General features: G+C 44.4%; 1 protein-coding gene across 7 annotated transcripts in view; it reads left to right on the top strand.

Moving 5' to 3' along the window:
- The first annotated feature begins 15,870 nt into the window (after positions 1-15,870).
- Positions 15,871-27,009, top strand: part of ZFX (zinc finger protein X-linked) — a 42,270-nt gene continuing 31,131 nt past the window's right edge. For 2 of the 7 annotated variants that reach the window (XM_058659217.1, XM_004587823.3), the window contains exon 1: positions 16,253-16,739. The gene's annotated coding sequence lies outside the window, so the exon portion shown is untranslated. The other 5 variants (XM_058659211.1, XM_058659216.1, XM_058659215.1 and 2 more) reach the window with 5 other exon arrangements.

Here is a 27,009-nt window from a genome sequence, read left to right as displayed (position 1 = left end):
GAGCGAGTGTGAATGCATGCAGCACTGCTGCGATAGACACGATATGTTATAGGGAAGGTCAGGTTCAAGCTGTTGGGAAGGTACAAGTAAACTGCGTGAAGAAGTGCTTCCGGTTGGTTTCCACAGAGCACCCTTCTCCTTTAACCCACATTTCTGGCTGCCTGCGGAGTTCCCTATCGCTGCTTAACAGACAAAAGGCACAGACCTGATTTATGCACAGTTTCCTGGCACATTTTACAAGTGGATTCTATCTCCCGAAAGATGGTGCTGAAGGAAAGTGCTCCTAGGGGCAAAGTTTTGGGCAGTGCAGCTTGTCATCCACTTTGCGTGGAAGAGGAAGTGGCCTATTTTCTCTCTGGCAGGAGCCTGAGCATCCTGGCTGCTACTTGTTGGGTATGCCGAGAATGTGCAGCCCTTTGTCTTTGCTCCTGTGCACTTACTCAGGACTCAGTTGCAGGCCACCGCCCTGAGGGATACAGGGCTGTCTCCTTTTGGGACAAAGAGTGAGCTGTCTCTATGAGACATGAGTTGTCCAAGGCCAGCATTGCTTGGCTGTGACACCAACGTACACCAAGTGCATAGCACATACTCGGGGACCCATCTGCATGGCCCTGTGGGACCTGGAGTTGGGGAAGTGATGTAAATTACTGCGTGTTGCGCATGCGTGAAATGGGTATACCAGTCCACAAGAGGCTGGTTTGTAAGTAGGAGGAAATCTCAGACCACAACCAATATTTATGGACTTTGCAGTTAGCTTCAGAAGCTTTTGAACATTATGTGATTTGTGCCTGATTCATATTGAGGAACCCAACACTGAATTATTTTCCCTTAGTGAGAAAAATTGCTGCTTTTGTATTTTTAGACAAAAAAAAAAATAAATCCATCACTGCACATCTATTGAAAACCATTTATGTTTTAATGGCTTTAGGAAAATATTTGATCAGGTTTCATAGCAAACAGTACTAAAGCCTAAGAGTGCTTGGATTGTCAATATAATATACCAAAACCTCAAATATTCATTACCATTTCTATTCAGACTGTAAATTGATATCTTTACATGCCTCATAGTTGTTTATATTACCACTTTGCTCCTTTGCTTTTCATAGTAAGAATTACATTTCTTAAATCTGTCTTTACTTCTCTCCATTCTAAATAATGGAATTCTAGCGCTGGTCTGGAAAACTACAAACCTTCCTGACTGCGGGAATGAGAAACCTTAGCAACAGAACAAAGAAGCGGTGATTTTCTAGTCTCTCAAAATGTCCTTGAAAATGTTATTTCTAGTATCTGAAACCCAGAGCTTGTGGCTTGTTCTGTGAATATAACCTTGGCCTTAAAAAGCCTGTAATTCTTTCTGTTTGTATTACTAAGTAATCTGTTTCCCTGGTAATGGTATTTAAATTGATGTTTCCAAGTCCTAACTGCTATGAATACCTATGAGCTTTCTTTAATAGCCAAAAGAATTGAAAATGTATGCACACAAGAACCTGAGTGCAAATGTTAATAACAGCTTTATTCATCAAAACCTGGGAACAACCAAGATGTCTTGGAACAGGTGGCTGGTTAAGACAACCTACAATGGAATATTAGTCAGCAATAAAAAGAAAAGGTCTGCTAATTCATTCAACAGTGTTGGTGAATTTTTTTTTTCTTAAAGATTTGTTTATTTATTTACCTGACAAGCAGAGTGATAGTTACAAAAGGAGGGCAAGCAGGAGGAAGATGCGGGGGAGGGAAGGAGTGGGAGGGAATCTTCCATGCTGGTTCACTCTCCAAATGACTGGACCGGTGGGAGCTGGTCAAGACCAAAGGCAGTAGACTGGCAATGCATCTGGGTCTCCCACAGGGGTGGCAAGGGCCCCAGGACTTGGGTGATCTGCTGCTTTCCCAGGCACGTTAGTAGGGAGCTGCTTCAGAAGTGGAGCAGTCCAGGCTCAAACAAGCATTCCAGTGGAGGTTGTGAGCCGCTTAATGTGTTGCACCACAGTGCCAACCCAGAATTGTTTTTCTTAGTGACAAATTATACATAACACACAGGTGAATCTTAAATATGTTTTGCCAAGTGATAGAAGCTGTGTCCTGAAGACCCAAAAATGTGCTGTATGATTCCATGTGTACACCATCTTGAAAATAACAAAACTATAGAAAAACATATTAGTTTCCTATCAATGCTGTAACAAATTACTACAAATGTAGTGGCTTACAACACATATTTACTCTCAGTGATCTAGATGCCAAAAGTCCAGAATCTGCTCCATCAAGCCAAAGTCAAGGTACTGGTGGCAGGGCTGGGGGAATTTGTTTTCTTGCCTTATGCAGCTTCCAGAGACTATCTGCATGGCTTATATTGTGGCCACTGCAGCCATTGACCATCATCCTTACACCTACTACCTCTTTGGACTTTCTTGCTACTCCCTTTTAATGACCCTTGTTATTCACTTTAGGTCCCACCAGGAAAACTGAAACAGTAGCTCAAGATCCTTAATATAATCTTATCTGTAAATTCCCTTTGCCATGCTCGTATCAAACAACAGTCACAGGCTTCTGGGATTTGGATGTAGATATCTTTTTGGAGTCATTACTTATTTTTTTAAAAGATTTTCATTTTATTTTGATTGGAAAGTCAGATATACAGAGAGAAGGAGAGACAGACAGGAAGATCTTCCATCTGCTATTTTACTCCTCAAGTGGCCACAACGGCCAAAGCGCTAATCCAGAGCCAGAAGCCAGGAGCTTCTTCCGAGTCTCCCACACGGGTGCAGGCTCCCAAGGCTGTGGGCCGTCCTCGACTGCTTTCCCAGGCCACAAGCAGGGACCTGGATGGGAAGTGGGGCCGCTGGGGTTAGAACCGACACCCATATGGGATCCTGGCACTTGCAAGGTGAGGACTTTAGCTGCTAGGCTACTGTACTGGGTCCGAGTCATTACTTACTTTAGAACAGAACTGAAAACATGTCAGTGGTTTCCAGTGATTAGGGAACATAATGTTAAGTGAAATGAACCAGGCACCAAAAGTTAGATGTTACACTGCTGTGGTTTGTATATGGTTTGTCCCTCCAAAATTCATGTTCAAGTTTAATCTCCAATGTGAGGTAAGAGAAACTTAATCTGACTGTGGAGCTTTCGACAGGTGGTTAGGATTAGTGTGGTGGGCATGGTAGCCCCGTGGGTGAATCCTGGCATCTCAAAAAGAGAGAGCAGAAGAGCTCCATGAGTGTACTGCCTGCCTCTTGCCCTGTGATGCCGCGCATCACTTTGGGACTCCGCCAGTAACAACACCATCACCAGATGCAGCTTCTTATCTTAATACCTCTGGAACCATGAGCCACATAAACATGTTTTTAAAAACTTTACCCAGAGTGATCTTTTTGTTGTTGTCAACAGGAAACAATCTAAGGCATGTGTGATGTCACTTACATGTGGAATGTAAAAAAGTTGAACTCATAGAAGAGTGGTATGGAACTCGGGAGTAGAGTGGTGATGACCAGGGTGAAATATCGGTCAAAGGATACGGAATTTTAATTAGATTGGAGATCTTTTGTATAACATAATGACTGTAGTTAATAACAATCCATTGTATCCTTGAAAGTTCCTAAGTTAGTACATTTTTAGGTGCTTTTCCGACAAAAAAAAAATATGTAAGGTTGTTAAATGTGCTCATTAACATATTTACATGTTAATTTGCTCAATTAGTCATTCTTCAACGTGTACATATTTCCAAGCAACATATTGTGTATTGTAAATACATATGTGATTTTTCTTACCAATTAGAAAACAAAATAATTTAATTGCATTAAAACTGTATGGCTATACTGAATGGGCTGGGCTAGCTGCTGATATGTAGCTTTGGGTAAAGTTGCTTTGACTGGATACTGTAAGGCTGATGACAGAAAGAACTGGGCATAAATGCTGGAGTCAGGAGCCAGATAAAGAACAGATTTATATATGCACATAGGTTAATGCGTGTGGATGTTTTTCCCACCTTGGATTGCTGAGATGGCCGCCAATTAATGACTCTTTGGTAGCAATAAACAGATGTAACACCCAGATCTTTATTTCGGAACAACATTCACCAGTAATTGCAACCAGGACTTGTTGGAAGAAATGGCAGGCTCTAAGAACAGGCCAGGACAAGGAAGATGGTGTGTAGAACTTATTCTTTTAAAAGGTTTATTGGAAAGTCCAATTTACAGAGAGGAGGAGAGACAGAGAGAAAGATCTTCCATCTGCTGATTCACTCTGCAGTGGTAGAGTTGCCAATCGGAAGCCAGGAGCCAGGAGCCAGGAGCAAGGAGCTTTTTCCAGGCCTCCCACGCTGGTGCAGGGTCCCAAGGCTCTGGGCTGTCATCGACAGCTTTCCAATACTACAAGTCGGGAGCTGGATGGGAAGTGGAGCAGCCGGGGTGTAAACCAGCACCCATATGGGATCCCAGCGCGTGCAAGGTGAGGACTTTAGCCACTAGGATTTCGCACTGGGCCCTGTGTGGTACTTCTGATAAACAAGAAAAACTGAGGGAAGGAGAGGTCTGCTACTGGCCTCCACGGGCCACTTGCTGGAGTCTCCGTGCAGGGCAGCCTGCCTTCTCTGCTCTAGTCCTTTCCCTGGAAGAAAGTGGACTTGTCAGCCGGGTCGCTGTGCTACTGGCAGTCCTGCTCCGTGTTAGTGCAGCTACACAGTCAGCGTTTGGAAATGTTGCACGTGCACTAGGGAAAGCCCTGTTGCTGCTCTGCTCCATGAGCTTCTTTCCAGGAAGCTGTTATTTGAGAATTAGTAACTGTATCATTTTTTCTTTCACTTTATAATTCCAATGTCATGAATGTATTTACTGTTTTGTTGTTGTTGTTGTTCTTTATTGTTTAGTTTCATTACATGAAAGGCGTCTAGATAGCAACACTGACCTGGAGACAGACAGCTCTTCTGTCGGCTCACTCTCCTGCTGCCCCCCAGGATGTACCAGAGGGAGTGTTGGAGGCTAAGCAGGGGTGCTGGGACTGGAATAGCATTCCCATGAGGTTTGCTGGTAGGGCACCACAGTGCCAGCCCCTACCTCCAGGGACTCTTCACTCCTCTGCTGTAAACAAAGTCAGAAAAACAGAGCAACAGTTAGACTTTTTTGAGAAAACTGTTCTAACTGAATATTTGTGCACTCTGTCAAAATGCCTCCCACATTTCAAAATAGCTAAAGAGGATTTAATGCACCTTGAATGACAGGCACTGTCCTATGTGGACTATAAAGTTATTCACTCTACCAACAGCCATATAAGACTGATATTCTTCTTCTTATCACATTACAGATGAGAAAACCAGGGCCTTGAGGTGTTAGGAACTTGTCTAAGAGCCAGCAAAGAGCCTAAGCAGTGTGATCTCACTCTGTGCAGTGAACTGCTGTGACCAGAATCTTTGCTCCCTTCGGTCCTCTTTCATTTATTTCAATCATGTTATCTGGTTTTCAATTATTATTGCTTCACATGTTTTATCTTCTCTCTTTCCTGTCCTTGTGTCTCTATTATGTATTATACTGTTGTGTTTTATGGTGTCACACGAAAACAGTAGAGGATGGCCCTAAGCCTTGGAAGCCTGCATCCACATGGGATACCCGGAGGAGGCTCCTGGCTCTGTTCTTGCTGTTGAGGCCATTTGGGAAGTGAACCAGTGGATGGAAGATCTTTCTGGCTTTCATTCTCTCTATAAATCTGTCTTCCCAATAAACATAAATCAATCTCAATGGTGTCACACTTTTTGTGTGAAGGAGCCCGTTTAGGAATGCTAGTTTGAGTCTAAGCTACTCTGTTTCTGATCCATTTTCTCGATTATGTGCCTGGGAATGCAGTGGAGGATGGTTTAAGTACTTGGGTCCCTGCCACTTATCTGAGAGACGAGGATGGAGCTCCTGACTTCAGCCTGGCCCAAACCTGGCAGCTGTGCTTATTTGGGAAGCGAGCCAGTGAATGGAAGATATCTCTGTCTTTTAGAAAAATAAAAAGAACTCTGAATTAGTGGGTTAGGAACATACTTGATATGGGACCTTGGAAATGCTACTTGATCTCTTTAATTCTTAGAGCAGCAGAAAGATTCCAACAAAATCAACGGAGTTCCCAAGTCCAATCACATTCATGGCCAGCACTGTTACTTTATCCGGATGCTGGGAGGTTGGAGGGGGAGAACCCAGGTAAAGAACCAAGCAATATCTTAAACAAAAGGCAAGTACCAGCGAGACAATGTGTTTCCACATGTTTTAATGATTGCAGAATACTTTCTCCTTTTTAAGACTTGTTCCTTTGGGCCCTGTATGATGGCTCGATGGCTAAAACCTCACCTTGCATGCCTCGGCATCCCATGTGCATGCTGGTTCGTGTTACAGCTGATCTTTCCCATCCAGCTCCTTGCTTGTGGCCTTGGAAAGCAGTCAACGATGGCCCAAAGTCCTGGGATCCTGCACCTGTGTGCAGGTGACCTGGAAGAAGCTCCTGGCTCCTTGTAGCTCCTGCTTTTGGATCAGCACATCTCTGGCCCTTGTCGCCATTTGGGGAATGAATCAGTGGATGGAAGATCTTTTTTTCTCTCTTTCCTCTTTCTATAACTCTGCTTTTTAAGTAAAAATGAGTAAATCTTTAAAAACAAAACAACAAAATAAACCTTTTTTAAAGTTACTGCCTTTTAGAAGTATACACAAAAGCCACGCACAGATGAATGAAGAAAGAAAAGGTAGGTTACATACACAATGGAATCCTGTCATTGGCAGCAAGAAAAATGAATCTGGAGGACATTATGTTAAAGGAGAAATGCTTTACACACAGAGAAAATATGTGTCCTCATTCTCATGAGGCAACTAAGGCTGATGCAGAGGCTGGATGTGCAGTGCAGAGAAGATGGTTGGCTGTGCGGCCGTGCAGTGAATGGCAGGAATAGCTTGTTACATTCTCTAGCCCAGAAGCGTGTGATCGACGACACTTAACTGTATATCATGGAATATACAGAAAAGATACAAAGAAAAGATAAATGTATGAGGTGATGGTTATGAGAGTTTCACTAATCTGATCCTTGTAAATTGTACATTCATATTGAAATATCACACTATACCTCATCCATATGTATAATTATTGCATGTCAGCTAAATTTCTGAAACATTTAACAGATAATAAAAAAAAAGTTTAAAGAAACAGTGTTGTCAAATGTGTGTATGCCTGAGTAGTTTATTGTTTTTTAACAGGGTCAGTTGTTGCATTGCACAGACTCAGATCTTTGTCAAGCTGAGAAAAATATTTTTCTAGAATATGTTTCCTTATTGTATCTCTTGGCTAGGACAGCAAGTCCTGCGTATGTAGGTTGCCACATCATGTCCTGTTCTTCTTATCGGGCTCATAGTGTTCTCTCCCCACCAGCCTGTGATGTCCGGGTCTCAGGGCTTGGCCTTGGGTGAAAGCCTTCACGACCACAGCAGGTAACTTCTTGTTCTACCCCCAACCTTCCTGAGGCACAGAGGGACCTCAACACAGTGGGTGTTGGAGAATGGAAGCACAAGCGAGGTTTACTCTGGTGCCAATAGGGTTTGCAACCCCTGCACGCCTTTCCCAGGACCCTCTGGCAGCCCATGGTGCGAGCTGTGGGGAGCAATCCTCAGCCCTGGCCCAGCCCACCTAGCCCCTTTCCCCAGGTCACCTGAGGGCAGGGCTTTCTGCCATTCCCCAGGGCTCCCGCTGTCTCTCCAGCAGTGGTGCCGCAGGTATGCGCAGTATGCATGGGTGACCCAGGGCTCCTGCACAGCCACGTGAGAAGCAAGGCCAGGCTGCCCTTGGAGACCCCACTGCACAGACCGGCAGCCTGCAGGGTCCTGGCCTGGGAGCTGGTCCAAGGCAGAGATGACACTGTCAGGTGCCTCCTGGGCCCACCTGAATCCCAATGAGGCTTTGCCTAGTGCCCCCAGGCCACGTGTGCCCATATCAAAGGGTGCCCCTGCTCCATTCCAGAGCATAGGCTCTGCAAGATCTTTTCCTCTCATCCACGTGTCCTTCTGCCCAGGAGGTCATTCTTTACAGGGAAGCTCTGGACTCCTAACCTGGCCAGGTCAGGGCTGACACCCCCTTTCCACCCTTCATCTCCCCTCCCAGCTTAATTTTCCTGTGCCATTCACCCTCGATGTGAGGGGCATGATTTCCATGAGGTTGGGTTCCAGTGCGAAGGCACCTAGCAGACATGTGCACAAATTAAACTTGGCTGAAACCTTGGTTTTATCCCCCAGGACTCCTGCTGCATCATCTTTGGCATAATTGAATAAGCTGGGCCAACATGATGGCTCAGTAGCTAAATCTTCACCTTGTGGGTCCCAGAATCCCGTATGGGTGCCATTTCCTGTCCTGCCTATCCCACTTCCAATCCAGCTGCTTGCTTTTGACCTGGAAAAGCAGTAGAGAATGGCCCAAAGCCTTGGGACCCTGCACCTGCGTGGGAGACCCAGAAGAAACTCCTGGCCCCTTACTTGGGATCAGCGTAGCTCCTGCTGTTGTACCCGCTTGGGAAGTGAACCAGTGGATGGAAGATCTTTCTTTCTCTCCTTCTCTCTGTAAATCTTTCAATAAAAATACACATTCTTTAAAAAAAGGTCACTGCATTCGGTTTGAGCAGCACTCATATAGAACACATTCTTTGGCTTCAAGAGATTAAATTCTATACAAATAATGTGAAAATCTAATCTTTCCCTACCTCAGCAGGAACATTTAAAAACATTTCTAAATGATTAGATTAAGAGGAAATAAATGAAAATTTCAAAATATTTGGAACTTAACAACAAAGCAGAATTTACCTAAGCTCTTATGAAATAGCTAAAGTGGTATTTAGGAGCAGATTAAAGTTAAATGATGTATCAAACAAGGAAAACACAAATAATGATTTACTTGTTCAGAAAAAAGTAGAAAATGGGTAAGAGCTGGTTCTTTCATCAGTGAAACTCTGAAATACAGACATTTACATAAAACAGAACTGCATTTCTTCCTGACCATGTTATCCATGGTTGTCTATTTGGCAGGCATTCCTGCTAAGTCAAGGTAGCTAAATCTTTCATTTGCATGCCTCAAGTAGCATGACCAAACTATCATCGCTTTGCAGCCATCTGACGAAAGGAATGGGCATAAGATAGTGTAGCTTTTTTGTTGTTGTTTAAGTGCAGGACCCTGAAGAGTCAGATCTTGTAACTTTTCACTGGTGACAACTAATGTTAAAAGAGTACCAAGGGTTTTGAATTTCTGCTGTGAAGCTATGTATCCAATTAAAACTCCATCACACTGGGGCTAAAGTCCTTGCCTTGCAAGCGCCAGGATCCCATATGGATGCCAGTTCTAATCCCGGCAGCCCCGCTCCCCATGCAGCTCCCTGCTTGTGGCCTGGGAAAGCAGTCGAGGACGGCCCAAAGCCTTGGGACCCTGCAGCTGCATGGGAGACCTGGAGGAGGCTCCGGGCCCCTGGCTTCAGATTGGCTCAGCTCTGACCATTGCAGCCGCTTGGGGAGTGGATCAGTGATGGAAGAGCTTCCTCTCTATCTCATCCTCTCTGTGTATGTGACTTTCCAATCACACTGAAGGAAAGGAGGATGTTGATGATCACTGCAAATCTACAAAAAGCACCTTATTATACTCAAAATTCAAAGACCAAAACAGTAAGCCTAAATCCAGAAAGTTACAAAAAATAGATGATTAATAATATTAAAATTCAACTAATTCAAGAAATAAAATATAGGTAATTACTTGAAAGAGTAATGGAGAAAAATAAGAGTCACAAGACAACGAAAGGAATGAAAAAAGGGGGCACTATGGTAGAAACAATGAAGATTTCTTTTTTTTTTTAAAGATTTTTTTTTTTTTTATTACAAAGTCAGATATACACAGAGGAGGAGAGACAGAGAGGAAGATCTTCCGTCCGATGATTCACTCCCTATGTGAGCCGCAACGGGCCGGTGCGCGCCGATCCTGAAGCCAGGAACCTGGAACCTCTTCCAGGTCTCCCACACGGGTGCAGGGTCCCATGCCTTGGGCCGTCCTGGACTGCTTTCCCAGGCCACAAGCAGGGAGCTGGATGGGAAGTGGAGCTGCTGGGATTAGAATTGGTGCCCATATGGGATCCCGGGGCTTTCAAGGCGAGTACTTTTAGCCGCTAGGCCACACCGCCGGGCCCGAAACAATGAAGATTTCAAACTCATGAGAGAATACTATGAACTGCTTCATAGAAATGGTTTTGAAAACTCACAATGAAATAATTTTCTAGAAAAACAAATGAACTAAAAAGGAAAGAAAAGTGAAATACAAATTGTTATGGTTATAATAGATTTGGTTCCATATTTAAAGTCAAATTTAAATTTCAATGTTTTCTTAAACCTAGTGTTTTAATGTTAATTGGTAGTGGATTAAGAATGGAGACCCAGTGAGGTAGCCTAGTGGCGAAAGTCCTCACCTTGTGTACTGCAGAATCTCATATGGGTGTTGGTTTGTGTCCTGGCTGTTCCACTTCCCATCCAGCTCCCTGTTTGTGGCCTAGGAAAGCAGTCGAGGACGGCCCAGAGCCTTGGGATCCTGCACCCATGTGGGAGACCTGGAGGAAGTTCCTGGCTTCGGGTCTGGATTGGCTCAGCTCCTGCCATTGCGGCCGTTGCGCTCACTTGAGGAGTGAATCAGTGGACGGAGGATCTTCCTCTCTGTCTCTCCTCCTCTCTGTAAATCTGTCTTCGTAATAAAAATAAATAAATCTTAAAAAAATAAATCTTTATTAAAAAAAGGAAAGAGGTGTGAGAGAGGGGGAGTGTTCTTAGGAGTGTGTGTACAAATTGTATTGAATCTGTTAAAAACTAATTACAAATTAAAACGCTTACGTAGACATTTCTTTATGATTATTATTATTATATATTTTTTATTTTGAATTTTTGAATTATGTGGTACAATTTGGTATAGGCTGGGATTCCCCCCAAACTCCCACCCCTCGAACAGATTTTCCCCATTTTACTACAATGATGTAGTCCTTCCTATGGAATCATAATTCTATCAGTCTCTTATTTAAGTGTACCCTGACATTGTTGGTACAGACAATGTCAGACAGTCCAGCATCCCTTTGTCTACACATGTCCAACAGCTTCATTGGGAATCCATCTTTCTTTTTTTTTTTAAGGTTTATTTATTTATTATTTTTTTTTTTACAAAGTCAGATATACAAAGAGGAGGAGAGACAGAGAGGAAGATCTCCCGTCCGATGATTCACTCCCCAAGTGACCACAAGGGCTGGTGCTGTGCCCATCCGAAGCTGGGAACCAGGAGCCTCTTCCAAGTCTCCCACGCAGGTGCAGGGTCTCAAAGCCTTGGGCTGTCCTCTACTGCTTTCCCAGGCCACAAGCAGGGAGCTGGATGGGAAGTGGAGCTGCTGGGGTTAGAACTGGAGCCCATATGGGATCCTGGTGCGTTCAAGGCGAGGACTTTAGCTGCTAGGCCACGGCGCCGGGCCCGGAATCCATCTTTCAATGTGGACATTTCTAAGATGATTGAAGACAATTGTGAAAAATGAGAATAAGGGTGAGATGGGAAGGGACCTTAGCTAACAAATAAAGACATGGTAAAGTTGTAGTAGTTAACACAGTGAAGTGCTTCTGTTTTAATGTAAGAGTAGGTTAATATACTAGAAGATAAATCATAGAAACATTATCATGCATATATAAAACGTGACAGAAGTGGCCGGTGCCATGGCTCAAGAGGCTAATCTTCTACCTTTAAATACTGGATCCCCTGTGGGCACCAGTTTGTGTCATGACTGTTCCACTTCTGATCTAGCAATAGAGGATGGCCCAAGTCCTTGGGACCCTGTATCCACGTGAGAGACCTGGAAGAGGCTCCTGGCTCCTGGCTTTGTATCAGCTCAGCTCTAGCTGTTGCAGCCATTTGGGTAGTGAACCAAGGAAGGAAGATGTTTCTGTCTCTGTCTCTCCTTTCTGTAAATCTACTTTTCAAGTAAAAATAAATAAATCTTTAAAAAAAATTAGCATCACAAATCAATTGTGAAAGGACCTACTGTTTAGCAATACTTTTTTTTAAGGGTGGTTTTACATAAAGAAATTAAATGACATCTTTGCCTTACATCATATACAAAAATAGATCCAAGATTGTTCAAATTTCAAAATTAAAATTTACCAAGAGATCCAAAAAGCCAATGTCTTGTGAAAGAAACTCATTTTTTAGACAAGATGCAAAAAACCATGGAGTACAAACGAAAAATGATGCATTTGATCTAAGAAAATCATATGAAAAATAAAGATTGCAGAATTTGCCATTTGTCAGCTTTAGCAAGGTCTAATGGGTAAATTAGATTGTGTACTTTTAAAGGGCACAATGTGATGTTTTGGTATAGGCACATATTTGAAATGATTAACATAATTAAATTAGTTAACACATCCATCATCTGAAGTAGTTAACATTGTATATGTGGTGTGTTTGTGTGTGGTGACAACATTTAAGATGTACTCTGTCAAATATCATCAAAATAACAGAGCTTTGTTAACTCTAGCTGCCAGGCTGCATATGATGTCTTCAGAACTTACCTGTCTTAATAGCTGAAAGTTTGAGCGACATGTCCCTCCTCCCCCAGTCTCAGGCAGTCTTCATTCAACTGTTTCTGTGAATTTGCCTTTTTCAGTTCGCACAGTAAACCAGAACAGACAATATTTGTCTTTCTTTCTGACTCATTTCACCTAACGATGCTCTTCAGGTTTATCCACGGATTATGTGTCATTTCACAAATAGGAAATCCGAGGTTATGATTTCAGGTACAAGAGCACACAACAAAAAATTAGTGCAGTTAATTGTTGAAATGAAGTTCATACTTTTAATTGATTGCTATGTCCTTTAAGTCTTTAAAACAAGATTTATTTACTTGAAAGGCCGAGTTACACAGAGGGGAGAGAGAGTGTGTGTGAGAGAGATCTTCCATTCTCTGGTTCATTCCCCAAATACCTGCGTCAGCCAGGGCAGGAGCAGGCCTAGGCACTGGGAAACTGAAATCCATGTCTCCCACTGGGTGGCAAGGATTCAAGTACCTGAGCCAGCACTTGCTACCTCCCAGGGTGTGCATTAGCAGGAAGCTGCAGTGGAGTGGAGACTCCAGGCATTCAGATATGAGATATGGAACGTAAGCATTCCATGTGGTGTGCCAAATGCTTAGTCCTCTTAGTTTCTGGTCTGAGATGTTCTTGGCTCATTTTGTGCTTTGTTTCTCCAGGCCAGCAACCAGTCCTTTCTCCAAGGAGCCCTGCTTTCTTCAGTGAAAAATTGCAGAGTCTACCGGTCCGGACATTAAGGTTGTGCACTGTTCATTGATTTTATACCTCTCTATTTATTGATTTTTATCCCTTTAGGGACGCTGCTTTGTTTGTCATGTCCTGTGATTTCTAATCTGTGATGTTGAATTTTGCTACTGGTGATTTACAGGAACCAAACACCATCTTACTCAGCTAATGACTCATATGAAAAATGCTGCTTGAAAAATCACCTAATTGTCGATCATTGTTTAGTTTAAAATTATTTTTCTTGGGCTGAGTGTGCAGTTTAAAGACTCAGATTAAAATTTCTTAGTTGGCATTAATTATAGGCAACCAAATTCTGACAGAAGATGTAACCTGTTCATGGTAAGTATAAACCTAAGTATCAGATAAATGGTTAAATTTTATAGGATATGCTTGTTCAGTAAAACTAGCACCTTTCCAGGGAAAGGTCAATATTTAACTTTTGGAGCATAAAGTAATGAGTTACCACAACTTCACTGAAGAAGGTTTATATTTTCTTGTGAGCTAATAATTTATTGTTTCCTACTTGGATTTCTATTGGTTGGTGATGTGCTGTGAAAATAACAGCTTCTTTTCTGGCTTATCTTTCTTGGGAAAGATGATTGAAGGGCCTGTATCATTTTTGGCTCAAGGATCTATAAATATGTCAGAGATTCTGTGTTACTGAAGCACTGTCAAAACCTTGAGTAGATGTCTTTCTGTATCTGATATACAATCACAGCTATAAAGGCGTATAGACATTTGAGCACATAATGAAAATCCCTTTGAATGCTTTGAGAGCTCTTATTTTGTATTCATGGCAGATGTCTCCCTCTCAATCTCCCTAGATAATTTTTCTTTTATTGTGTATTTATTTAAGTGAGAAAGTGAAAGCACTTAAGAATGTTTTTGTTCTGCCATCCACGGCCTATCAATTTTTTGAAATGAAGTTTCACAAGCTGCTTTTTTTTTTTTTAACACACCATTGCTTAGTTTTGAAAGAGTTTTTTAAACTTTGGAGACATGCTGGCATTGTTATTCTTTGACAGGATATTTAATCACTGAAAAAAAATATCCTGAGAGAAAAATCACATTCTCAGATTTCTTCTTCTTGATTCTCTTCTTCTTTTAAAAGATTTATTTTATTCAGTTGAAAAGCAGAGTTACAGAGAGGGAGAGGTGGGGGAGGTGGAGAGTGAGAGAGAGAGAGAGAGACAATAATCTTCCATCTGCTGATTCAATCTCCAAATGGCTGCAATGGCCAGGGTTGGGCCAGGCTGAAGCCGGGAGATTCTTCCAGGTATCTCCTATGTGGATGCAGGGACCCAAGTATTTAGATCATCTTCTGCTGCTTTCCCAGACAGGCAGCTGGATTAGTAGAGCAGCCAGACTCAAACTGACACCCATTGTGATGCCAGCATCACAGCTGAGGCTTTACCTGCCTTTACAAACACAGCTTCCAGATATTCCTACTCTTTGTATCTAATGATTGCGAGATGTCTGAGCGAAGGGACAACTTACATTCTGGTATATATATTTTTAAAGTTACAATTAAAAAAAACACATGACCTCTATTTAAGATTTTACATCAAAATGTTATTTGCTGTGTAATTTTTATGTTCTGTACTGTTCAATGATACCTTTTAACATTCTGAAGAATTGTAGCAAGTCAGATATCTGGATTAAAAATTTATTTGAAAGTAGATGTAGAGAGAGGTAGAGAAACTTCTATTCGCATATGGCCCCAAGAGTTGGGGTTGGGTCAGACAAAGCTCACAGCCCCACATGGGTAGTAGGGGCCCACACATTTGGGCTATCTTCTGTTGCTTTCCTAGGGAGTTGAATCAGAAATGGAACAGCCAGGACTTGAACTGGCTAATGTGGAATGTTGGTATCACAGGCAGCTTAATTCACTGTGCTACAATAACAGCCCTAGCAACTTTTCAACATTGAATTCCAAGTTCAGCATGAAAAGATACTGTAAAAATGTACACTAAGAAAGTGCCAAGTGCAGGCATTTGAAGTTGTTAAGTGCTCTAATCAAATACATTTCCCCCTTTTCTCCCAAGTCTCTATAAACTTTAAAAGGCTTGTTTAGTTAAAAAAAAAAAAAATCTATCTATCCATCCATCCGTACTGGGTCTTGTGGTGTAGCATCTTACGACTCTTCCTGCAATGCCAGAATCCTATATGGGTAGCACTTGTGGCCTGGCTGCTCCACTTCCAATCCAGTTCCCTGTTAATGCTTCTTGGTCAAGCAGAGGAGGATGACCCAAGTGCTTAGGCCCCCTCAATCCATGTGGAGTACCCCAAAGAAGCTCCTGGGTCCTGGTTGGCTCAGCTCTGGATGTTGCAGCCATTTGGGGAGTGAACCAGCGGACAGATCTGTCTCTCCTCCCAACACTTTCAAATAAGCAAAACTTAACTTTTTTTTTTTTTTAAGATAATATATTTGTTAAAGAATGCGGAGTTCATCATGAATGAAATCATTATCCAAGACAAGTATAAACAAGGCATGTGTGGGAGATTCTTGTCCATTGAGATGTACCAAGCCTGTTTCAAAATGTAACTTTTCCCCTCACATCTCCCACCCGTCCCAGCTTAAAAGATCTGTTTGGCTCTCTGACCGAGCATTTGTTTTGTTTGAGAGACTCAACGTCTTGGTAGCTGTGCTAGCACAGCTCTTCTCTCACCCCCCCATCCCGCCTTTGGCCCACACTTCGATTTAGACTGGTAAGCCAATTTTGATTTTATTTCAAAAAAATTTTTTAACGTGAGGGCAGGGAATGGCGGTTGTTGCTAAATTTATCTTCTTCCCCAGCCAGCAGGATGAAGAAAACACATTTACTGCGGGCGGGGGTCTGAGGGCCTGCAAACAACTGAGGGCCAGCGCCTGGGCCAGGACACATACCGAAAGGCGGTAGGTCTCCGGGGAGGCCCCCGGGGGGAGGCCGCGGCCCACGAGCCATGGTGGGGGGCAGCCCGGCCGCCTGCCTCTCGGTAGGGTCGACCGACCGCGGCCCCGCGCGGGCTTTACGGCCGAGGCGGTGGCTGCGGCGCGTGTGGCAGCGGGAGGGAGCGCGGAGGAGGTGGAAAGAAGGGGGGCGCTGTCACGGAGACTCAGGCCGCCCGAGACCCCGCCGCAACGAGGCCAGTGGGCTCCCCGGGAGCCGGGCGTGAGCGCTGCCGACCCGGGGCGCCAGGAGGACCCTCCGGGCGGAGGAGGGGGCCCATCTACCCTTCCGCATTTTCCTGGGTCTCTCTCCCGGGCGGTGACGTGACGTGCTGACGGCGGGCCCGTGCCGGGGAGCTGGGCCGCTTTTTGTCAGCTCCGAGCTCGGCCCCTCCTCCCTCCCTCCGCCCGCCCCACCAGCCGGAGCCCGGCCCAGTGCTCCAGAGAAAGGCCGGCCTGCAGCACCCGCCACCGTCGGCAACCGTCTGCACGCCAGTCCGGTGAGTCCCGGGTGCCGCGGCGGCCGTGGGGCCTAGTGAGCGCGAGGCGGCCTGGTCTTGGCCTGGTCGGCGGCCCGCAAGGCGCCCTCCCGCGCTAGGCCGGGCGGCGTGGCGTGCGGCGCCAAGCAGGCCCCGAGGAGGCCGCAGTTAGGCCCGGGGAGGAGCCCGGCTGCCCCGAGCGGCGGCAGAGGCGCGCTCTGTAAGCGGGCGGGGGTTGGGGGAGGGTCGCCCGGCGGTCCGTGAGGCGACTGAGGGCCGCCGATCGGCGTCGCGGCCGACGCGGGACACTGAGCGGGGGTGAGGCCTGGCGAGGAGGCGAAGGCTGCAGGCGTGAGGTGAAGGCCGCAGGCCGGCCGGGCCGATTTTCGCTATGTAAATATCGGAGGAGGGGGGGAGGGACGGGGGACAAGATGGCGGCGGCTCGGCGCTTGCTGCAGGGGACGACTGACGGGGTTGCCGGGAGGGGGAGCCGCCATCTTGAAGGCGGCGTCTTGAGAAAAAATTCCGCTACAGCCCGTGAGGGGGGGTGGGAGAGCGGGCGGCGGCGGCGCCGGTGACGGGCACCGGAGGCCTTGCGCAGTGGCGTGAGCACGCGGAGGGGCGTGCTCGCTCCCCACGGCGGCCATTGCCCTGGCCGCCATGATGAGTTCTCGGGCTCTAGGCGCTTGGCGGCAGCGCCACCTTCCTGCCCTGCCTCCCGCAGCCCCGTGACTGACTGTTGTTTCCGCTGCGTTTAAGCTGAGCTGAGCTGCCGGCGGCGGGCGCCGGATCTTCTCGCCCCTCAGCACCCCGTGCCCCGCACCTTTTTCCTGAGTTTGCCTCACCGGGAGGGCTGCTGCAGCCGTTGGCAGCCCCAGGCACTCTTAACGTTTCCCCAAGGCAAATGGGACCCCGGGAAATTTATTGTGGTTGGAGTGTGACGTGGCTTTTAGGGTGTTCTCGGTGCGGTTGTTTTCCTCCACTCATTGCCTTCTCGTGTGTCTGAGTAAAAAATAAAAATGGGTGGGAAAGTTCCCACCAGTCTTCTGTCCAATAGGGAGAAAGTATGAGTTGCACAAAACGAAAGCGGAAGGATAAGACTCGCAGGGAGGGAGGCATTTGCTGGCGTTTGTGTGGAAACAACTTTTCTTGAAAAGCTGCGCTTAAGCCGCCAATGATCTGTAGTAATTTTCTGTCTCTGAGGAATAAGAAGAGGACAAAGTGTTATTATTGAGCAAAAAACGTGAGGTATTGGCTCATTTTTCATTATTTCTCACGGCAGTTCGGATTTTTTTTTTTTTTTTTTGATTCGAAGTTTTGTGTGGTGGCGTTGCATCTCCTAAAGTAGGTTTGGTTGCACCGTAGAACTTTCCTGCTCACTCGGAGCCCCGTGTTAGAGAAGCGCTGTGCTGGGTGATGGTCCGAGAGCGCGAGGGCTGTAATGCTGCCGCGGGGCAGCGAGTGGCTCCCTTGTTCAGAGGTAGATGACTCAAGGTGAGAGGCGCGGGAAAGGCGCAAGCGATGACTGGCTTTTGCATTTGGAGTCCTGGGAAAGGGTTCCTGAAGAAAGTGGTGTTTGAAGAAGGTTCCCAAAGTGGATTTAGGTAGTGGCGTAAGGGCGTTTCAAGGGTGAAGCGTCTTCAGAAAACCACAAGCACCCGATTTGACTGGAGAGGGAGGTGGAGGGGAGCGCTAGGAATCCGGGCTAGGAGAGGTAGGTTGGCGAAGCACTGGCTTGCTGAGTGGAAGGCTTTTCCCTCGGGGGACGCGGCAGGGGAACCCTCACTGGCAGAGCCCCCAGCCACATCTGAGCTGTGTTCTATAGCCGCTTGGCACCTCCGCTGCGCTGAGGCAAGTTTCCAGAGTTGAGAAATTGGGAGAGTAGCGCGATCATCAGTTTTCGCCACCAGAGTGATTACGAGAGTGTTGAGAAGTTAAGCAAATCGTACTGTTTTTTTGAGCGATCGGTCTCTGCTGGACAGCTACTTCTTGTTTTCTGACCTATTTTCTCATGCCTAATAACCTTCTGATCGCATGCTATAATTTTTATAGTAAATAAATAAGGAGTGGTTTATAACGTTTCATTTGCTATAGCTGAAAATGACAGGACTAGTGCCGTGGGTTAGTTGATAAAAATGAGAAATAAACTTGTAAAGTATTCCTATCGTAATGTTTTAAGAAGTCGGTTTTGAAAAGTAGGTTGGAAGAGCCGTTGTTTAAAAGGCAGTGCCTTTCAGATGCCCTTTTGCATCCCTGTTCTTCCCCCTGGTGAAAGTAACTCCCGTTTTCTTTGCCAGGGTAACCAAGGCTGTTGGCTAAGCCAAGCCTTCCTTCTTGGGTTTTGATTAATATTTGGCTGCTGTAGCACATGTGGGGTTTGTTTCCTAGGATTTTATGCTATAAGCCTATAGGTAGCATAGGTACTCACTTTCTGCGTTTCCCTTTCCGGATTGCAACAGGTTAGGTCAGCCATGCTTAGTGGGAGGACCAGCATGCCCATGTGACTCCTTATCACAAAGGGCTCTGGTTTAAAACACTGTGTTTTCACAGTGCGGCAGGAGACCGGCTGGAGACAAGTCGCAAGGTAGGCTGTGGTGGTTGAGATGCTTACGGGTACATGGAAACTTGGAAGACACACTTACTTTTATATTTTGACAGCTGGGAAAGACAAAGAAGAGCTGTAAAGAAGCTCTTTTTGAAAGGTTTAAAGAAGAAGTTGTTCTTTTTGACAGTTAACTTGATGGAGAGAGACAAAGAGGTAGGAAGAGAGCTGCATATTGGGGTCACTCTCCAAATGGCCACAATGTCCAGGCTGGGTCAGGAGCCAGAAATTCCATCCTGGTCTCTGACATGCATGGCAGGACCGAGTACTTGGGCCGTACTCTCCTGTCTTACCAGGATTCTTTTTTTTTTTTTTTTTAAAGATTTATTGCAAAGTCAGATATACAGAGAGGAGAGACAGAGATGAAGATCACTCCGCAAGTGGCGCAACGGCCGGAGCTGAGCCAATCCGGAGCCAGGAGCCCCCTCCTGGTCTCCAACGCGGGTGCAGGGTCCCAAGGCTTTGGGCCATCCTGGAGTACTCTCCCAGGCCACAAGCAGGGAGCTGGATGGGAAAATAGGACCGCTGGGATATGAATCGGTGCGCAGGGTGCCTGCAAGGCCGAGGACTTTAGCCGCTAGGTTACTGTGCTGGGCTGGGAAGCAGGCATTCTAAGGGGTGAGCTGACTGCTCTCCCAAAACTTAGCACACCTCCTAAACTAAGAATTTTCAAATGGGGAGATTATCCTAGGTTATGCAAAAGGTTCGATTAATAGAAAGGTGTATCAGAAGCAGAACTAGGGCTTGTGGGCACCCCAGGTGACGGCTTAATGTGCTGTGCCACAATGCCTGCCCCAGAAGCGGTTGTTTGTAAAATACACACCAACAGTGGGTGTTGATGAAGATTAAGTTAGATTCAACTTGTCCAGTTAAGAAAATAGACTCGTTTTCATATATTGAATTCTTTTGCCTAAAAGGGTAGGTTTTGGTAATCTGGAAACCTGATGGAGCACTTTATTACCCAGTTGTCTTGCATGAATGAAGTGTTTGTTAGCTTTTAATTTGTTTCTTTTTTGGATAGATACAAAAAAATATGCCTGGAAATGCTTACGAATTTTTGTTACATATTGCCTTTTGTGATTGCTTACTCAAACTCCATTAAGACTTCTATTGTCCTTGATAATCTTCTTGGATTGTTTGTATACACTGCCACTTCCACACTTTCTTTTGCACTCTTGAACAACCCAACCAGTTCTTGAAATTGCAGCCGATTATGTGATCTAGTTAACTGGGAAGGGTCGGTGACTGCCTGCTGAAGCCCTGCAGCGCTTCCCTGATGTGGGCTTGGCCTCTGCAGCGCTTCCTGGCATTTTCTCCTTTGCCTTGGGCGCTGTGGCCTGCCTCCTTCCGGCCAAGGACTTTAGGTGCTGTGTCTGGTGCCCCACTAGCCACAGCCGCTCGGCTGCCGCCTTTGTCTCTGCTTGCACTTTGCGTATGTTTGCCCATCTTAAGAAAAACCTCACCTGTCTCGCTCACCTCCCACCAGTACTTTTACTTCTTTTCACCTATTACTCTTAAAATTCATTTATTTTTAAAATTGGTTTTAAGGTTTAACATAAAGCTGAGGGGAATAGAGACCCAGGTGGGCCACAAAATGGGTTGGAGTGGATGTGTGGAGGAGGAGAAACCCTCGGGTACACTGGTTCTTGCTGTTGGACTGGACGTGTGTCAGGGAACCATTACCTCCCCTTTGTAAGATTTATTTTACTTGAAAAACAGCTCAGAAGAGAGATCTTCATCTTCTGATTCATTCCCCAAATTGCAGAGCTGGGCTAGTCTAAAGGGAGGAACCAGAAGCCTCCTCAGGGTTTCCTCACATAGATGCGGGCCCCAGCATCTGAACCATCCTGCATGCCATTTGGGAGTGGTAGGGGGTGCATCAGAAGTGGAGCTGTTGGGACTTGAACTGGTATCCATGTGGAATGCTGATGGCGCGGGCGGAGGTTTAGCTTGCTACATCATAGCACCAGCCTTGAAAATCTTTTTTTTTAGAAGATCTTTTTTGTAACTGCCAAACATGAGTGCTATTTTCTGTTAATGACCCCATCATTTCTCCAGGCTATTTCCTACTTCTCCATGTTGTGGAGCAGGGTGGACATCTTTGCTTTAGCATTGGATTTATTATACTTGAATGATGTATTTACATTTTAGTCTTTTTTCTTACACTATGAATATAGAGACAGTTTCTCACTCATCTTGGCCCTTGAGTAGTACTTGGTACATGGTCATTGTCAAATACAATTATTGGGTGCAGAGAATTTCAGGTCGTTGAATAATATCCACATACTCAAAATGAACGTTTGGTCAAGGAACACACAGATTACGTCATTATTAGGGCCCCAGGGGCCGAGTACACAGTCACGGTTTGTCAGATTGGCATATGACCAGGTTGTTCTTATTCTTAGATTATTTTCCCAAACATTTTATAAAACTTAGTTATTATTATTATTATTATTAATTTGCTTAAAGGGAAGTATAGTTAAAGGAAACTCTGAAGCCTTTAAGTATGTACACTTAAGACCTTTAAAAATGTATTCTGTAGTGGCGTAACAAGCTAAGCCTCCACCTGCAGTGCCAGATCCAGTATGGGTGCCCATTTGAATTCCAGCTGCCTCACTTTTTGATCCAACTCTCTGCTTGTGGTCTGGGAAAGCAGCATAGGATGGCCCTAGGCCTTGGGCCCCTGCACCCATGTGGGAGACCAGGAAGAAGCTCCTGGCTCTGGACCAACATACCTCTGGCAGTTGCAGCCATTTGAGGAATGAACCTGCAGCTTGAAGACCTTGTTCTCTTTATGCCTCTCCCCTCCCTCCCTACCTTTCTGTAACTCTGCTTTTCCAATTAAAATAAATAACTTTAAGAAAAAGGTTCTAAGGAAATATTTTAAAATTCTGGAAAAGCAAATATCATACAGATTTAAAGGTCTTAATAATTTAGCTGCCTTTTCTTTTTGGTTTACTTACAAAATCTCACTGATCCAGTGCAGGGGTGGGAAACCTTTTTTCTGTCAAGGGCCACTAAGGTATTTATAACATTTGCAGGCCATACAAAATTACCAGTTGAAAAATTAGCCTGCTATGGATTTATTGAATTTAGAGTTCTCTTGTGGTTGCTTTTGAAGGCCAGACTGAATGATTTTGCTGTACCTTACATGGCTTGTAAGCCAGATGTTGGCCTACTCAGGAGTTAAAGGAGCCCCCACCAGCCTATTCCTTTCTTTTTCAGTGAAAGTAACCATTATCTTAGTATTTCTACCAAACTGAGTCAGGATGAAGCATTGCTTTGTGTGGGTATTATTTTACACCATCTTGAAATGTAATGGTCCTTGATGTGTTTTAAATTTACGTGAGTGATTATCATACTGTGTGTGTAGTTTTAAAATATTGTTTTCATTTAATGTGTTTTGAAGATTGATGCATGTTGTATGGGGAGGTAGTTCTGTGATTGTTGAGTGTACTGTAGGTAATCAGAAGGTTCTTGAGGGTTCATGAGATCAAAACTGTTTTCGTGGGGCTGGCACAGTGGCATAGCATGTTGATTCTCTGCTTGTGGTGCCAGCGTCTTGTATGGCTGCTGGTTTTGGTCCTGTCTATTCCACTTCTTATCCAGCTCCCTGATGATGTACCTGGGAAAGCAACAGAGGATGATGCATGTGCCTGGGTCACCTGCACCTGCATGGGAGACCCAAAAGAAGTTCCAGGCTCCTGGCTTCGGATCAGCTCAGATCCTGCCTTTGTGGCCATTTGGGAAGTGAACCAGTGGATGGGAGATGTTGCTTGCGCTCACTTGTTCTTGCTGCGTCTTCCTGTGTCTCCTTCTCTGCTTCTGTAAATCTGCCTTTCAAATAAACATTGCAAGTCTTTTTTAAAGATACCTGTTTTCATATTACTATTGTTTGCCATTTTTGCCCACATTCTCTTCTATACAGAGGCTGTATCATACATGCTGTCTTAACAGATCAAAAGCAGAAACAGTAGATCTATGTCTGTTCTCCATTAAACCAGAGTGTAAAGTGATTTGCAAAAACGTTAACCAGTGCTGCTCCTTTCACTAATTATTTTTGCTGTGAAAAAAATTTAAAAAGCTTACGTGTCTACACACTGGGCTTATTTTATGGATTAATGCATGTTTTTTGAATGTCACAGTTTCTGGCACAAATAGCTGTGATATAGGAACCACATAACTTATTTTTTTTTAATTAAAAACTTGTGGCACGTTTATTTTAAGAGCTTAAAGTGGTCCTCAGACCAAGAAGTTTGAACATTACTAATCTAGCTGTGTCGTTTCATACTGGGGTTTATTTCTCTGTTCCTTCATGACGGGATCACTAGGCTAGTTGGAGTGTTTAGTAGTTTCAAATAATGCTGCTGGGGAAATTGTTATACAGGGTTCTTTCAGGATTATTTTAGAATCACTACATTGAAGAAGTGTTGTCAATTTTATAGGGGATTGCCAAGTGCCGTATTATGTTTTTTGGGCATGTCTCTCTTTAGATCTCTGCCAAAAGATTAAATTTTGCCATTTTTTTCCAACCTGGTATAAATGATAGCTCATTGTTATTTGCATTTTATGTTTCCTTGTTAAATGTTTTATAAGAATATTTACTTTTATTTGAAAGGTAGAGTTAGAGAAGGAGAAAAAGAGAGCTCTTACTTCCTTTGGTTCACTCCCCAAATGGCCACAATGGCTGGAACTGAGCTGAACAGGAGCCAGGAGCCTCCTCCAGGTTTCCAATGTGGGTGCAGGGTACCAAGGACTAAGTCATCCTTTGGTGCTTTCTCAGGCCATAGCAGGGAGCTGGATTGGAAGTGGAGCAGCTGGGACTCTTTAACAGGTGCCCATATGGGGTGCTGGCATGGAGGGTGGGGGCTTAACCTATTATGTCACATGGCTGGCCCCCGTTGTACGTTTCTTAGATTACTAGTGAGATTGACCTTTTTCCTCCGTGTATTTATTAGCCATTTGTGTTTTATGTGTCTTGCATGTGTGTATCCTTGGTCCTTTTTGCTTAATGGTTTATGAATATTTTCATATTCTGCATACCAGAGATTGGTGATTATATATAATGAAAAGAATTTTCAGATTAATCTGTGGATTAATTTTTTAGCTTATTTTATGGAATTTTTTATATGATTTCTTAGTGTAATCTAAGGAATTTTACTCATTCACTTAGAATGTTTTGTAATAAACAGGATTGATGAATTATTAAGATTAGTGGCAATGCTTTATTAACATGGCTGAGCTGCTTTACATAACTGAAAGCTAGTTTGAAAGGATGTACATTTCCTAAAGACAAGCTGGTCTGGTAATTTGGCACAGTGTGCTGACCATAACTCATTATTACAACTAGATTGAGATTGTATTTTGTTTGACAATTCCTTATTTGAGCAAGAAAAATACGGTCTTAAGGAGTTTTTTGGGCATGTGTTGTGCAGAGGGTTAAAGTTCCCATGTCAGAGTTATAGTCTGAATCCCAGCTACTCTATTCTCGCATCCAAATACTAACCAAGCCTGACCCTACTTAGCTTCCGAGATCAAACGAGATCAGGCATATTCAGGGTGGTATGGCCGTAGACCCAGTTTCCTGCTAATGTGTCTGGGTAGGCAGGAGGTGATGCCCAAGTAGTTTAGTTCCTGCTAACCCATATGGGAAACCCGGATGGAGTCCCTGGCTGGTGGCTTCTGCCTGTTTCAGATCTGTGGTCATTTAGTGAGTGAACCAGCAGGTGGGAGGAAGTCATTTTTTTCTTGATCCACCTTTCAAAAAAAATCAGTAAATCTTTTTTTTAGATTTATTTTTATTGGAAAGTTGGATATACAGAGAGGAGGAGAGACAGAAAGATCTTCTGTCTGATGATTCACTCCCCAAGTGACTGCAACGGCCAGAACTGAGCCAATACAAAGCCAGGAGCCAGGAACTTCCTCCAGGTCTCCCACGTAAGTGCAGGGTTCCAAGGCTTTGGGCCGTCCTCAACTGCTTTCCTAGGCCACAAGCAGGGAGCTGGATAGGAAGCAGGGCTGCCAGGATTAGAACCGGCACCCATATGGGATCCTGGCACTTGCAAGGCTAGAACTTAAGCCTCTAGGCTACTGCGCCAGGCCCCAAAATGTTTTTTACCTTTAAATTTTTCTGATGACAAAACAGAAAGGAAACCAATCAGTGAAAACAGTGATTTGTTGACCAGTTACTGCTCACCCAATCAAGATATAGTGAGTAGGTACCTTTCGTGTAAGTGTAAATATTGGTTAGGAAATGTATAGGTGGTAGAAGATGCTGGACTTTGGTAGCTTTGCTTAATATTGTACAGTCTCCTGAATGTTGGACAACTGCTGAAGTGTTTTGAATAGGATAGTGCCAGGATGAGAGTAGTGCTTTAGTAGGATTAATCTCCAATATTTCAGGAATCCTCAGCACTTGGCACCAGCTCTTATTGGTATAGGGTTCCGAATCATTTGTTGTGGGTGTGGCATAAAGGAGCAAGGCCAGTTAAGAGAGGCTATTTTCATCCCACAGGGACCAAGAAAGCTGAGAGGGAGTGGTGCCTGGGAATAACATGAAAGGGCCAGATTCCTGAGAAGTTACGTGAGAGTGATAAGATCTGGTCACCCGTTTGTATCTAATCAGGGATAAAGAAAAAGACCATAATAGTCAGGTCAGAGAAATCGATGAAAGTGTCAGGTATATGGATAAAGTGTCAGTATATGGATTTGGGAGTCATCTTTCTGTACATAGTAGTTGAAGCCATCATAATAAAAATAAATCAAAACAGGCTAAATATACAACTCCAGGGAAGACTCTAGTAAGGGGGAGAAAATGCAGGGTAGCAAGCAGTTACCAAGGTAGGAAGAGAATTAGAATGTTGCTTCTTTAAACAGAACAAGGAGAAAACTTGACAATTGAGGAAATTGGGGCTGGCACTGTGGCCAGCTAGGTTAGACTACCACATGTGACACGAGCGTCCCATATGGGCACCAGTTTGGGTTTTGGCTGTTCTACTTCTGATCCAGCTCCCTGCTAATGTGCCTGGGAATGCTTTAGAAGATAGATGATTATGTGTTTATTGTTTCAGAGTATCAGAGTTAAGACTGTGATACTGTGCTCAAAGATGAATTAATTTCTACCATTTTGTAGCAAGTACCAGTCAGCAGTGGCCAGGATAGTATAAATAACACTCTGGGATTTTATTTTTCTGAATCAGAGGGTTTAGTTAAGAGAGGTCATTGTTAAGTTAGACAGAAATCCCGAAAAGGGTGTTTACTATAATTATGCACTTTTGACTTTTACCCTTGTTCACTCTACTGGTTGAAAAATAACAGAGTACATTAGTGTGGAGAAGTCATATGAAAATCATGCAGAAATTGCCTCTCCCCCACCCAGTACATTATGTGGTTAAGTTGAACTTCTTTAAAAAATTTATCTATTTTTATTGAAAAGGCAGATTTACAGAGAAAAGGAGAGACAGAGGATGATCTGTCTGCTGGTTCATCCCCCAAATGACCACAGTGGTCGGAGCTTAGTCAATCCAAAGCCAGGAGCCAGGAGCCTCTTCTGGGTCTCCCATGTGGGTGCAGGGTCCCAAGGCTTTGGGTCATCCTCCACTGCTTTCCCAGGCCACAGGCAGGGAGTTGGATGGGAAGTAGAGCAGCTGAGACAGGAACCAGCACCCATATGGAATATTGGTGCTTGGA

This window comes from Ochotona princeps, chromosome X (assembly GCF_030435755.1).
Source record: "Ochotona princeps isolate mOchPri1 chromosome X, mOchPri1.hap1, whole genome shotgun sequence".
NCBI classification, from domain to species: Eukaryota; Metazoa; Chordata; class Mammalia; order Lagomorpha; family Ochotonidae; genus Ochotona; species Ochotona princeps.
This window is presented reverse-complemented; position numbering and strand designations above follow the sequence as displayed.